The following is a 12,016-nucleotide window of genomic DNA, read 5'->3' as shown; positions in this document are numbered from 1 at the left end:
TTGTCAAGAGTATGAAGGAAAACTGAGAAAGAAAACAGAAACAGCAAGAATTTCAAAATGAATTCCATTCACGCAGGAGAGCTGAAATTTTCGTGCAAAAATAAAACAGATGTTCAATATGAGTTTTGGCTTGCAGACATAAATAGAATTAAAAGGAAGTAAATGATACTACCCTTGATGAGAAGTAGTTGGTAGATCTGCCTAGCATAATAGTTTGTCATTTAAAGAAGGAAGTTGGTAAGATTATCAGGTTGTAAATATGTGTTGGATTCATGTGATGTCATTGCTCAATTCATGTAATTGATGTGTTACAAATAAATGTCACCTGTGGATGGCAAACCAGGTTCAGAATAGTTTATGGAATAGAAAATTCTGTACAGCAACACACACACACACACACACACACACACACACACACACACATACACACACACACACACACACACACACACACCACACACACGTGTGTTGTTGTCGGTCATGGGGGTTGAACTCTGGGCCTGGGCGCTGTCCCTCAGTTCTTCAGCTCAAGGCTAGCACTCTACCACTTGAGCCACAGCACGACTTCCAGTTTTCTGAGTGGTTTACTGGAGATTAGAGTCTCACGGACTTTCCTGCTCGGGCTGGCTTTGAACCGAGAGCCTCAGATCTCAGCCTCCTGAAAGCCACCAGTGCCCAGACTATGGCAATATTTTTAAAACGTCTGCTATTTCAGATTGTGGATAATGCTGGACACTCAGCAAGAGGCCATTTGAAAAGATTTAAAAAAAAAAACATAGAAACCTACAAGGAATTCTAAATGTTATTTAGTTTTCTCCATTTTTTTTTACAGAAAGGTCTCTCTCTTTCTCTCTCTCTCTCTCTCTCTCTCTCTCTCTCTCTCTCTCTCTCTCTCTCTGTGTATATATATATATATGTATACATATACATGTATATGTATATGTATACATATATATATATATATATGAGAACAATAAAAACACTCTGTTATCACACCCCATTTAAGAAAAAGTGTTTCTCTAATGACTCTGGGAAATCTAACTTTAAAAGCAAAGATTCTAGATTCCTTCTGGGGGTTCAGAGTAAACATTGCTTGGGCAATTGACATTATTTCATAGGAGGACAACTGGGCTTCTTTTCATGGAGCTGTTAGAGAATGCTCAGGAGAGCGGGGCCTCCGCATCCTGCCTGTGAGCACTCTATTAACTCCAGTGGTGTGTGTCATTGCCTGTGGGTGGCGCTGGAAGAGGTGGCTCTGTTGATGAAGCCATGTGCTTGGGGAAGAATTCCATCTTTCGCACTTGCCGCTGGTTTCAGTATTGTCTGCTGTGTTGCAAAGCTCAGAGCCCACGCACATCTGCATGCACTGCCCTGCATCACAGTAGATGCCCCTGAGGCTTTCTCTTGGACAAGAGACACACATTTTCTGAGGTCTACGCTGCCCGGTCACACCCCTTGAAGTCTTCCGGTCCAGGCACACCCCCTAAAATCCTCTCTCCTGTTGTGCTATGTTCAAATCATGGAAGCCTGCAGGCCATATTTGAGACAAAGTGAATGTATGGGTTAATTATCTGTAACAGAATGCCCAAACCATAGTTATACTCTACTATGAAATAATGAGAGATATTCTAGAGCTTATTTTTTTTTATTTTAATGAGTTCTTTGAAGTAATTATGTCTTTTATTTATTTAAACAAAGGTCCTTATCATTGCTGAAAATACCTATAAGTGCCATCAAATTAAGTCAATTTTTCTGTTTGAACAAAGGTCTGCTAAGATGACAGATGCTCCTTTCTCATTTAAGTGGTCAGAAAACCCTCCAGAAATCTGGACTTTTTAGGACGTCTCTGGGTAATTGTGAGACACAGCAAAATCAAGGGTCACAGACATGGGTGTTTTTAAATTTCGCAATGACTTTGGTTCAGAGAACATCGCATTCTAGTAGCCAAGGTGAGCGCAATCTCCCAGGAACATTGCATGCAATTGGCATTAGCAAGCTGGTGTGGGCACCTCTTCCAGAAGCATTTGCTCCAGCTCACCTCATTAATTGCCCTGGGCAACCATTATCAAGAGCATCATAATTAACATTGTGAGAATCAGCAAAGCAACTATCATGAGTCCTTAAATAGCTCATTTCTTGCTGAAATTTAGTGATTACTTCTGAATTTGGAAAATTCCCCAAATACATTCATTTTTTGTGAGCTATTATGGTAATTAAAGCTAGCATCCAAGCCAAAATATTAATAATCTTTCACAAAGAATAACCTTTATTTATCTCACACATTAGTGCCTAAATGTACTTGCATTCATATTTGACTTTGTACATATTTTTTTAAACTGTCTGTATTCAATTTCTTAACATTTATTTAATTTTATTCACTTTCACTTTCCATTGAGAGGTGCCATCTCATTTTTCTCCCCCCACCCATCATCTCATTTTTCAAAAAAAAATTTTTTGGTGCTGTTCCTGGTGCTTATACTCAGGGTCTTAGTGCTGTCTCTGACCACAGTTGCTCAAGGCTAGCTCTCTACCATTGGAGCCACAGCTCCACATCCACCTTTTCTGGTGCTTAACCTAAGAGTCTCATGGACTTTTCTATCCAGGCTGGCTTGGAACCACAATCTCAGCTTCCTCAGTAGCTAAGATTACAAGTATGAGCCATCAAATTCTTTTTTAATATCCAGGTTTTCTATGATTTTTCTTTAGTACTTTCCTTTAACCATTTCCCTTTAAGAAATATTTTGGTCATCATTTGACATAATATGTAGTTTTATCTATGTTAGCTTTTCCTTCATAAGTTTTCCTAGTTTTATTTTTCCTTTACTTTTTTTTCTAGCTGTATTTCTAAGTCTTCAAACTCTAGACCCTTTGGTCCCTTCATTTCTTCAGTTATCCTCACTATGGAGCATGACAAAAAATATTCCATAAATTAGCACAGTTAATAAAACCAAGAAAAACTAAAGATTAATAACACCACATTCAAAACAAGTACAAGGTTGCATGTATATTTCAAAATGCATAATTACAGGATTTAAAAGAAAGAAGGTAGAGTTTGGCAGCGCGAAGCAGGTGTCTTGCTGTCCCTTGAATATATCCTACTTCCAAAAGAGCCAACTATTCACAGACTGACAACCACCCGTCATTTTTTTCTTCTATAAACATGTGACATAAATGCACCCTTAAGAAGAGAAAACTCTCAGAAACACACATGTGAGAAATGTCCAAACTCATACCTAAACTGTGAATTAGAGAAAAATGTTTCTGTTCAGACAGAAAAATTTCATCCAACTTGGTTTTCAAACCTTATCATTTCCAGTATGCTCACTTCTTCCCACATTCCAAGTTTTTTGGGAGAATGCCTGTATTTGATACTGACAAGATTTTTCTGCTTTTTTTTTTTTTTTTTTTTTTTTGGTCGGTTGTGGGGCCTGAACTCTGGCCTGGGCGCTGTCCTTCAGCTCTTCAGCTCAAGGCTAGCGCTCTACCATTTGAGCCACAGCACCACTTCTAGCTTTTTCTGCTTATGTGGTGCTGAAGAATCGAACCCAGGGCCTCATGCATGCAAGGCAAGCACTCTACCCAACCTGATTTTTCTGCTTTATTAACCAGAAATTGACATGTATTGGCTTGATTCTTCTCTGTTGAAGATGACAGAAAGAAATACCATAAAGTAGCAGAAAATAAACAGATATGGAAGTTATGTTTTAAAAACATAACAGGCATGACTTAATGAATTAAAGACTTCATAAGGATATGTTAAATAATTTGAAAACAATGAATACTTAAATAATTGTCTTTTTTTTTTTTTTTTTGGCTGGCCATGGGGTCTGAACTCTGGGCCTGGGCGCTGTCCCTCACCTCTTCAGCTCAAGGCTAGTGCTCTACCACTTGAGCCACAGCACCACTTCTAGCTTTTTCTGCTTATGTGGTGCTGAAGAATCGAACCCAGGGCCTCATGCATATAAGGCAAGCACTCTACCACTGAGCCACCTTCCCAGCCCTTGTCTTCTTTTCTTTCAGGCACTAATGACTGAACTTCCAATCTCAAATGCACTATGGAAGCACCCTACCATTTAAGGCATACCTACATCTATTATGCCTGTATTTTGAAGTTTGACTGGAGCAACGGTGGGGAAAAAGAGCAAGATCCACTGTCTCATGGGTCTCATATTCAAGATCCCCATCCCTCTGCCTACCATATTTGGCTTAACTTTCTATAAAATATATGCTATTCAGTATGACTCACATATATGAATACATCAAGAGGCATAATTATTAACTAATTTGAAATAGTATATTAAAATGCATTAATTGTAAAGAGTTTTACAGGCAAGTTTTGCCAAACATTCAAAGAAGAAACTAATCATACAAGACACTTCTCAGAAAAGAGGAAGGGAGAGACAAGTAAATTTCACAAACTCACTTTTAAGGTGATATAGCCTTCATACTAAAGTTAAGAAAATATAATCCAAGAAAGGAAAAGTATAAGATTTCATATCTAGACCCAGCTGCAACAATCCTAAATAATACTTTCAAAGCCAAATTCATCAGCATGTGCATAAACCGACCAAATAGAATTTATATTAAAAAAAATGTAAGGAGAGCTTATCATTGAAAATTCACCTCATAAATGAATTAGAAGCCCCAAATGGTAAAACTTAAAAATCTATTCACAAGAAAATAAATTGGCTTCTACATTAATAATAAATAGAGCCAGATGCTGGTGGCTCATATCTGTAATCCTAGCTAAGAAGGCTAAGATCTGAGGCTCATGGTTCAAAGCCAGCCTGGGTAGGAAAATCTATGAAACTCTTATTTCCAATTAACCACCCAAAATCCAGAAGTAGAGCCATGGCTCAAGTGGCAGAGTACTAGCCTTGCATGGAAAAAAGAAAAGCTTAGATACAGCACCCAGGCCCTGAGTTCAAGCCCCAGGACTGTGCCAATAATAATTAATAATAATAATAATACAAAATCTTTAAACTGATTATATGAAATATTATAAGAGCTTAAAATAAAGAGACCAGTACACCAACTTTTAGTTATGCTGCAGATCCCTTTCTCTGTAAACAGATTTGTTTTTTTAGACGGCAAGGGACCCCTGACTGGACAGAGGGAGATGAGCCTATACTCCAGCAAAACCTTGACCAATCATGTAGAAATGGTTCCACAGATTGTCCTGTAACTGGAGAACTCTCTATCTAGGGAGAAACAGGGCTACACAGTGAGACTGTCTCAGAAAATAAATGGGGAAAAAGTATGTCTTTCCCAATAAGTAAATTCTCCATAAATTTTTAGTGAGGATTATTATTCACATTATACACAGACAATATGGTTATTTAGCCTATATAATACACTCTGAATAAAACTATTAAAAACTATTATTGATGTTGCTGGATGGGAAAATCAACATGTGAAAATCAATATACATCAGCAATAAACAGCGCACATATCCTTTTAAATTTTTCATTTACAGCTGCAACAAAAACAATACGGACCTTGAGAATAAATCTCAAAACAGCAAAGCAAGATCTTTCTAGAATATATATATATAATATATATATATATATATATATATATATTACACATAGCATCATTGGAGCACATAAAAGAAGAACTACATAGAGTATATGGATAGGAAAGATCTATTGTTAAAACGGCATGTCTCTCAAATAAGCTATATAACCAGTAGACTCCCAATCCTAATTAGCTGTATGTCAGAACCCTTGGAAGAAAGAGATATCACATCCATCGAGACTATGCAGACAGGTGGTCAGAATTAAAGGAGGAAGCCTTGCTTCCTTTATCAGCTCTCCCACAACCACTGCTACCTACTGGATCTAATGCGAGAGAACGATGGTAGAAATCCAGGTAGAACTGGGAATGACACAGAGAAATTGTGGACATGAATATATGCATCTACTACCACAACCCACTTAAGAGCCAGAGGAGCCAGAGAAATGAATTCCCTTCCATTGTCCTTCCAGTCTCCACTGCAGGCTCCTGCTGGTGTAGTCCCAGTGATCAAATCCAACCAGAAACCACAGCCAAAGAAGCACAGGAGAATGCAGCCCCATGGAGAATGGGTCTAAAGAAGCAATCAGAGAATACCTCTTACATAGAATGAATGCTTTGGAAAGTAATGTTGTAAAGTTTTTAAAAAGAAGAGCCATACCAGGCACCAAGGGTAATTCTAGCCACTCAGGAGGCTGAGTTTGAGGGTCAAGTTTCAAAAACCTATTTGATAAGTTAAAGTGACAAACTGTCATTAATGACAGTAGGAGCTACTTACGACTATCCATTAATTTACCCGAGAATTTACTCCCACCTCTAATCTTTTTAATAGCCATCTCATGAGGAAAGTATTGTTAGACACATTTTGTAGATAAGGAGACCAATTTCTAAACAGGTTTGGTAATTTAACCAATGTCAACTCCCAGTGGAAATTTCATTATAGCTCAGCATAGCTTCGGTTCTGAGCTTTTTCCAAATACCACTGGCCTCCCATTCTTCTAGCAGCAAAACTGACTCTTCCTATTTAATTTGGAAAAAGCAGCAAAACTGACTCTTCCTATTTAATTTGGAAAAGTGTTTTTTATGACAAAATTATCCCCTAATATAATATGGTAAATCCTAGGCATCAAAGAAGAACCAAGGTTAAAATCTGCCTCCAAGGCAACAGTGCTTACCAGCACCTATGTGGTCCCTCGACAGCTACCAAGCAAAGAAACAGTACCTTACAGGGACTGGGGAACTTGTGAGTTCAGTCCATCAACTACAGCAAAGTAAACACCATGGAAAATAAGAGGGCTCCTCATTAAAACACTCAAGAGAAAAGCATGGCAGCATGAAACTATTCTCTCTTATGCTAATGAATATGGTCAAGTTAATATGAATGATCAACAGTTTTAAGACAATTTAGTAGCACATACTCTGTCTTACACTGCTGAAAGGCAAATTCTTCAAAGAACTTTTTATATTAGGTATGCCATGATAAAGCAAAACTTTGCAAAGATTGCTACCCTGTCATTTTCTACGTATATAATTTGAAGAGATACAGATGAAAGAAGGTCATCATATTTGGGAAGAAGAAGGAGACGGGCGGGAGGTAGATAAGAGAGGATAATGAGGGATGAAAATGATCAAAGTATATTGCATACATGCATGAAAATGCTCTAATGAGAGGGAAGAGGTGGCACTGTGCAAAAGAAATGCACTCATTACCTGACTTATGCAACTATCACCCCTCTGTACCTCACTTGTACAATAAAAATAAATTGGTAATAAAAAATAAAATCTAAAGACAAAGAAAATGTCATAATGAAATCTGTGGTTTTGTCTAATTAGCATACACTAAATTGAAAAAGGGAAGGAAAGAAACTGAATCTATAAACTCCTATCTGGGACAATAGTCTTGTCTTCCTAGATGGTAACACTTCACAACTGGGTAAATTTTACCCTGTGTCAGTTTAGACACAGTGAGGCCTTTAGAGTAATAAATGACTTGGACGATATTGTTTCCTGCTTCTTGAAATTCTGACCTGGGAAATAGAAGACAAATGACCAATGACTGACCATCAATGTGCACCATTCCTGTCAAGCACTATAATAGTAGGAACTGATGTCCTGTCATCTCTTTCCTGATCTTTGCTATCAGACCCCTTTAGACTCCATTTCAGAGCACTTATTTATTCTAGGTGCTTCCTTGTGGCCCCTCTTATTTTGCCTCCAATATCATCTTTGTTCTTGCTTTCAATGTGCTTTAATTTGCCCTTTATGTTGGCCCATCATTAAATAACATTTGTATAAGTATATACAAACATAAAAAATATTATTTTAGGGCTGGAAAGGTGAGGTGGCTCAGTGGTAGAGTGCTTGCCTTGCATGCATGAGGCCCTGAGTTCGATTCCTCAGCACCACATAAGCAAAAAAGAAAAAAGCCGAAAGTGGCGCTGTGGCTCAAGTGGTAGAGCGCTAGCCTTGAGCTGAAGAGCTGAGGGACAGCGCCCAGGCCCAGAGGTCAGGCCCCACAACCGAACCCCCCCAAAAAAAAATTTATTTTAAGCCTACCCATAAGAAATCCATGCAGATTTAACGGAAGTTAACATATTGAAGTTTTGTTTGTGATTTTTTTAATGCAAGTAATAGTGATTTACATTTTTATCAAGCAAATAACTCACACTTATTTTAAAAGCTGTAAATGCAGAATACAAGATTTGTGGCTAGGAAGGTAGCTCAGTAGTAGAAAGCTTGCCTAGCATCTGCCCTGGCTCCCCATCCTCAACACCGAAAAAATGAAAAGAAAAGGAGACTTAGGCAAGCAGATCATGAGTTCAAGACCTGACAAAATACATAAACAGAGAGACAGGTAAATCAGAAATAATCATGAAAATAGATCAATTGGAATCAATAGGAAAGAACCAACTGCCATAATTGAAAACAGAAAATACAATCATTATAGTAATAATTCACAAACACATTTGACAGAATAATAGACACAGGTCATAGATGACTACAGAATCAAAAAAGAGGACAAAAGGAAATACTCAAAGAATTTCAGAAAACACAGAAGTGTAAGAGGCACGATGGATGTAGTGAAACCACTAACTAAATATGACTTGAGATCTCAGAAAGGAGATGATGGTGAAAATTCACCCTAATATTCCATCCAATGAAAGATATTAATCCACAAGTATAAGAAATCTAAAATGAAGATAAACTGTATTAGGAACAACATGGTAAAAACTCAAGGAAAATGACAGATAAAAAATCTTACATTCTGCCAAAGACAATAACATATTCCCTTCAAAATAACAAACAATAAGGCTCACAGGTTGAGAACAGCCAGAAGTCAAAGGAATAACTAGGTAAATTGTTGAAAAAAGAAACTGCCAAACAAACATCATATGCACACCTTAAAATTCTTTAGAATTACATGTGTATAAACATATTTTCAGCCACACAAGAGACACGAGCATTTTTGTCAGGAAACTGTCAATATAAAAACCACTTTCATAATTTCATGAGCAAATTACCACAAATAAATTGCTAAGGATGACATAAATTGAAATTACTAGATATTTAAATTAGAAATTGCAATCTAAATTGACTGTAGTTCCTTTAAGTAATTATAAATGTAAAAGTTCACAATGTTTAATGATTTCTGTCAAAATTTTCCCTACATTTTCAGAAATCATGTCTGCATATTAACTGATTTGTATGTGCTGCACATCTTTCCCCTTCCTTCTCAGTTAAACAAGAAGGCATATATAATGCTCATTGTTTTCTGTGAAAGAAAAGTAATATACCTCTATTTGTTCTAATTTCCTCTATTTGTTTATGTGTTTATGTGTTCTGACAAGTCCTAATGATAGAACAAACTCAAAACTAGAACACACATTGCTTACCTAGTTTTACTTGGACATTATGAAGTAGAAAATTAATTAATAACAGCACTGAGTAGCCCATTTAGTTGTAAAATGTATACAACATACAGCAAGAGGATAATGGTGGCTTTGAAACCAGTTGCCTCAAAGTTTCTTTACCCTTTAAATAAGATATCATCATATTCCTCACTAGTTTCAAAAACCCTACAATTGGGGCTGAGAATATAACTTAGTGGTAAAGCACTTGCCTAGAAGGCATGAAGCCCTGGGTTCCATTCCTCAGTACCAGATAAACAATAAAATCTGGAAGTAGCGCTGTGGCTCAAGTGGTAGACTACTAGACTTGAGAACAGAGAAGCTTAGGGATAGTGTCCAGGCCCTGAGTTTAAGCCCCAGGACTAGCAACAACAATAACAACAATAAATTGTTGGCTTTCAGTCTTATTTTGTAATTCCAGAAAGGGGAGAAAAAAAACTACTAAGTGGTAAAACTCTTCATTCAAGAATTTACTCACCAATTTCCATATTAAAGACCTGTGCGAAAGTTAAAACCATAATGTCCTGTGATCCATATGCACCTTAAACTAGAAAAGCTGTAAGTCATCCTCAGGGAAAGGCCACGAGGCAACCTTCTGATAGAGTTCAAGATGCAACTTTGCCTCCAGGAAGGTGAAGGAAATTTCATAAAGCATAAGTTAAAAGTATCTGTTAAATCAACCAACTGGGACCATAAAAGCTGGAGCCATCAAGCAGTAAGTACCCCTTCCTTCACATAATGTTTTCTTGAAAAGAACCCCCCACATACGCTCTTCTCCATGTTCATGGAACATCATTATTCCTACTCAGGACAAGATGCTATGACTTTGTTTTAGTCTTACAGTGTAACTTCTGCCTCTTTCTCCTCATCTTTCTCAAGTACAGGTCTTTGGGTTGCAAAACAACCAACTTACTTGTGAAATATATCAAAGACTCTTAGAAGAATGATCTGTAGTTCATGGCTCATTTTACTTCCTGCTTCTTTACAAAATAAATACTGTACTTCCTATCAAACACATCAAATCATATTTGTCTGTAAGCTAGCATTTTGTGAGGTATTGCCCCTTCACATTCTAATGCATGTATAGTAAAATACTCAAGGGCTTTTGACTTTCTTGGATAACTATTTTTAAATGAAATTAATTATCATAGATATAAAATACAACAAGATCTCCTTAATCTACATTTTATTTACCATGTTCAATGAGCAACACAGCATATTTTATAGGTAATATTATTTGGAAAAAATCTACCTGACATTGCTTAGTGACTGATCTGAATTACAAATATGTTTTATGTGGAAGCATGTATTTATGACAAGTGCACATGGTCACGTAACAACGTCAGCAAATAACCTGTTTGCTGGACCAGGTTTGAAGAAGCATTTTTTGCTATCACCCTGTGTGCAGAAAGCCTTCATCGACACAAGCAACAGGTTCTCAGAACTTTAATGTAAATGTGTCTATGCTGTACTATACAGAAATGGCTACGTGGAAGTTAGAAACTTTGAACACATAGATGGAGCTTTTTGTAACAAGAAGCCAAGAAACAAATAATGAAATAAACATTATTTCTGAATCACAGGAGAAAAATACCAGCTGCTAACCCCAAGAAAGCTCAAATAAAGAAAATCTCTTTGGTTATATTATGGGTCTCTCGACATATTCTAATGTGATCATGCACTTACGCTTTGTCAAAGACACAGGATCTTTTCCAAAAACAAAACTAGTGTCACACCCCCTGAGTGCCTTCCTAGTGCTACCACTAATGTTTAGTTAAAAAAAAATTTTTTTAACCCTCGCTCTTCTATCTCCCCAAAGGCTTTCTATACTTCTCCCGCATTCTTATTCCAATAATTTTCACTTCTGTCTCTTGGAAGGCACTTCAACCTATCTGTGATGAGGGATATAAACAATTACCAATCAAGAAAATGTATTTCAATCCTCATTTTTATATAAAAGCTTCATTGAGATCACCTATCTTTAAAGACAAAGAAATGTTCTGAAGAATAATAAATATGCCCTTAAAAAAATAAAATGACCTTTTGAATGAATAACTGGGGTATTCTTCTGTCATCATGTTAGAACTGTAATACTTGTACAGAGAACCTTCCTGATATCCAGTGATGATTATATCCTAAAATCATGAATATGGAATAATCATGAGATTGTACTGCAGTGACTGAAAACTCTAAAATAAAAAATCTGAACCCAGAACAGCATATTTTCACGTGTTTCTCTTTCTCAAAGTGGGTTTTCTTTGGGGAGTGGGAGGTTCCAATAGATATCCTCACTTCTGGTGATAGGAAAATTGGACTCTTCCCAAACAGAAGGAATTCATAGATAAAACAACGTGCGTCTGACGGGCAGGAAGCCAACACGCGTGGGCAGGGACCACTACGTTCACACCTGGGCGGTGGATACAGCTCCCAACTCATTTACCTGGCGAGCAGGTCCTGAATCTCCTCAAGCCCGCAAAGCTGGATACACTAGAAAAGGTGCCCCAATCTCAAACACATCAGCGTGCAAACCTCTCCAGGACTTACTAACAAAAGGAACTGTCATGAAAACAGGGGCTCCAACTACCGCACAGGCT

General features: G+C 37.3%; 1 protein-coding gene across 4 annotated transcripts in view; it reads right to left on the bottom strand.

Annotated features, from left to right (window-relative positions):
• Positions 1-12,016, bottom strand: part of Marchf1 (membrane associated ring-CH-type finger 1) — a 508,963-nt gene that overhangs the window by 495,754 nt on the left and 1,193 nt on the right. The window lies entirely within an intron of this gene.

The sequence above is a fragment of the Dipodomys merriami genome, unplaced genomic scaffold (genome assembly GCF_024711535.1).
Source record: "Dipodomys merriami isolate MVZ:Mamm:240054 unplaced genomic scaffold, mDipMer1.0.p SCAF_12, whole genome shotgun sequence".
Taxonomy (NCBI): domain Eukaryota; kingdom Metazoa; phylum Chordata; class Mammalia; order Rodentia; family Heteromyidae; genus Dipodomys; species Dipodomys merriami.
Note: the sequence above shows the minus strand (reverse complement) of the source record. Positions and strands in the feature narration are given on the sequence as shown.